Here is a 3,518-nt window from a genome sequence, read left to right as displayed (position 1 = left end):
AAACCTATTTCTTGGACCATGAGCCCATAAAAATTCCAACCCAAGCCCAATATAACTAAACCCTAGAAAATATCTAAAAAATAGGACATTTAAATAAATAATAAACAAAAGAAAATCCTTAAGAGAGAAAGGTGGTTCCTTTATTAGGGTTTCACAAAAATAAGGAAAAGAAAAAAATGTAAGTCTTGAGGGTTTTAGAGAAGGAGAGGAAAATAGGGTTTTTGGGGGCATTTTAGGATTTTTTGAAATAAGGATAAGTTAAAAGGGGGAGTGGGAGCCGCACAATAGGGGGAGAAAAAAAGAAAACAAAAAAAAATTGTGAGAGAGCAAAGAAGAGAGGAGCCGCACGGCACAACGGAGAAAGAAAAGAAAAGAAAAGGAAGGAGAGAAAGGAGCAGCCGTAGAACAAGAGAAGGAGAGGAGAAAAAGAAAAAAAGAAAAAGAAAGGTGGAGAAAATCCAAGAGAGACAGCAGAGTTGCTATGTCTTGGAAAATCTGGTTCATGTTGCTAGGTTGAGTTCACGTTGTTTGTTTAGAATTGATTCATACTGCTGGTTGATGTTCTGAGATTTTGACTGTGTTCGTTTTGATTTCTTTATCGGAATCTATGTGGAATTTGCTCATGTGGTTTGATTGATTTGAGATGGTTGCTACTGCACTCGGTTTGCTTATATTCGGTTTTGTTTGATCTGGGATGTTTATATTGTGTTATGCGTTGGCTATTTTTTAGTTGTGTTAGGAGGAGATTGAGATGGTTGTCTTGGTTTGATTGATCGGTATGGGAGTGAATTGTATTCGGTTTGATTGATTAGAGATGGTTGCTTTTTGTTTTTTCCCTTTCCTTACCTGCGTATGGGCCACACTTGAATAGAAATTGGTATTTATAGATAGTATGGAAGTTGTGTATATTTGTTAAAGTGTAGGTGTTATTTGGATTTAAATCTTGATTATATATGAGTATTCAATTTACTCCCCATCTTTGTGTTTGGTTTGTGACATGGACTGGGCTTGACTCTACTTGGGCTGGATTTGACTTCGTTTGGGGCCGGAGAGTTCATTCGGAGATTGGACTGGGTTTGAGCAATTAATGGGCTCCATGGGCCATATTTATATTTATATCTTTATCTTTATATTTCATTATTTGTATATTTTTATCCTATTTTTATTTGGCATGTATATCTTTGTAAATGTAAGCCATGTAATAGGGTAGTGGAAATAATGAAAAGTAGTATAGAGTAGTATAGTTTAGTTTCATTTATTTTTTAACATGATTAGTATGCATGTTTAGAGGTTTAGTTTTGCCAATCTATCAATTCAATAATCACGTCTTTACCAACTTTTCGCATAAACAAATTAATGGATACTACATTAAAGTCAATTAGGAGGAGGACTTGATGACATTCAGCTCCTGCCTAGACTTTAATTGTGTTATCTTTATTTAAACAAAATATAAATGGTAATTTAATTTACTAGATACCTAAACTAAAGTTCATTAGGAGGAGGACTTATGACATTCAGCTCCTGCCTAGGATTTAATTATGTTATCTTTTCAAATTAAAGTGTCATTTGTATTTCTAAACACAATGATAAATTAATTTACTAGATACCTAAATTAAAGTTCATTAGGAGGATGACTTGATGACATTCAGCTCCTGCCTAGGCTTTAATTATGTTATCTCTTCAAATTAAGGTATCATTTGTACTCGAAAACATAATGGTAACTAAATTGAAGTTAATTAGGAGGAGGACTTGATGACATTCAGCTCCTGCCTAGGCTTTAATTATGTTATCTTTTCAAATCAAAATATCATTTATATTGGACAAACAACTTTTCAAGAAAAAGCACATAGATCAATCTAGGTAACCTTTTAGAGAGTTGTGGGGTGCCTAACACCTTCCCCACACTCAATAGACCCCCTTACCCATTGTTTTGTTCGTAGACCATTTTTTAGTGTCCAATTGCACTTAAATCAATTGGTGGCGACTCTAAATCATTTTTTTATCCTTTCATCGCCGGTTGGCGTCGTGACCCCGGTTGCGACAAACAATAAACAAACTAGAGAATCATATTAAGATTTCATCACACCCTAGCAAAAATGTTTAGTTACGCATAGTTATGAATGAAAACCACAAGAAAGGTTGGAGAACACCCATGAAAAGTCGACTGAATATCTCAGTGTCTGAACCTCCGAACGTCCTATGAAGTCCTCCTTTTATAACCTCTTTCAAACCCTAAACTTCCTCTAAAACAAATACTAAAACTCCAAGGAAACCTCACGGCAACCCCTGGTTTCCAAAACAATAAACCCAACGAAAAGGAAAGAGATTGACTTCTTCCTTGATTAGGAAACTGGATTGCTGGATGTCTCAGATGTTTTTACCATGTTCCAACCTTCATAAAAATCTCCAAAAATATGAAAATTGAAGCTTGATGTCTTAGCTTTTCAGTGCTATCTCACACGTCTCTAGAAACATTATGTGGAATCTTCTAGACCCACTTCTTCACAGATAGCGCAGTTCTGCCGAGATCATATTTTAGGTCAACTTGTCTTCAAATTCTGGATCAATTGACTTCACCGAAAATTCCCAAAATATTCTCCAACATTCTTCAAGATCTTAGCTTTCTTCTCCAAATGACGGTTATTCAAAATACTCAAAATAGACATTTTTCCATCAAAAACCATTCAAGTGCTCGAGAAAACTGAAAATGAGAAAAACAAAGTAATAAGTCCTTTTTAAAGCCAATCCTCTAACAAAAACCAAGTTTAGAGAGTTCTAAATTGAAAGAATATATGAGCTTATCAGATTCCAAGCTTCCTTGGTGGATTCCAAGTTATGTTGGCTTAGTCGTGAACTAGCCAATCGATATGTACTTCCGTCCCGCGTCACACAAATAAAACAATTTTCACAATTTTCAACCTAATCATCTCCAATCATCCTTAGAATTCTAGTGGATGGGTGGCCTAATCTCGTGTGTAAAGTTGTTTCTTCTGAACTGCATTAATGACTCTCAAAAACTCCTTTTCTTACTTTAAATCTTCAAGTAGGTGTACAACTTATTAAGGCATTATTCCAATCTCATCCTTCGTCAATGTGATGGTGTCCCTACAATTGAGAAAAAAGATGCTAGCAAGTTACAAATTATGTCTAGGTAACATACATATATTTTAATTCTATAGCTATTATAAACAATAAAATATATAATTCAGAAGTTTGCACATCTGATTATCTTGGGCGAGGATTTTTATTCTTTAACTTGTTTGAAATGTTCGATTTATTCAGGTCTAATGACGTTCAAAACTTGCTTTGGTCTTGATGACGTATCAAGTAGTAGAACTCATGTCAAAAGTTGTCATTAGTCTGTTGAGGATGACCTGCATAGTAGAACACGTAAGCTAAGGAGGGCCTCGAAGGTGTGTTCAAGGGGTCCCGAGGGAGTGCTCGAGAGAACCTTTCTGACGATCAAGTAAGTAAGCTATCAAATGCGAGTGCTCATAGCTCTCTCTCTAACATTTAAT

This window comes from Tripterygium wilfordii, chromosome 7 (genome assembly GCF_013401445.1).
Source record: "Tripterygium wilfordii isolate XIE 37 chromosome 7, ASM1340144v1, whole genome shotgun sequence".
Lineage (NCBI taxonomy): Eukaryota > Viridiplantae > Streptophyta > Magnoliopsida > Celastrales > Celastraceae > Tripterygium > Tripterygium wilfordii.
The sequence above is the reverse complement of the archived record's forward strand: the minus strand, read 5'-3'. Positions refer to the sequence as shown.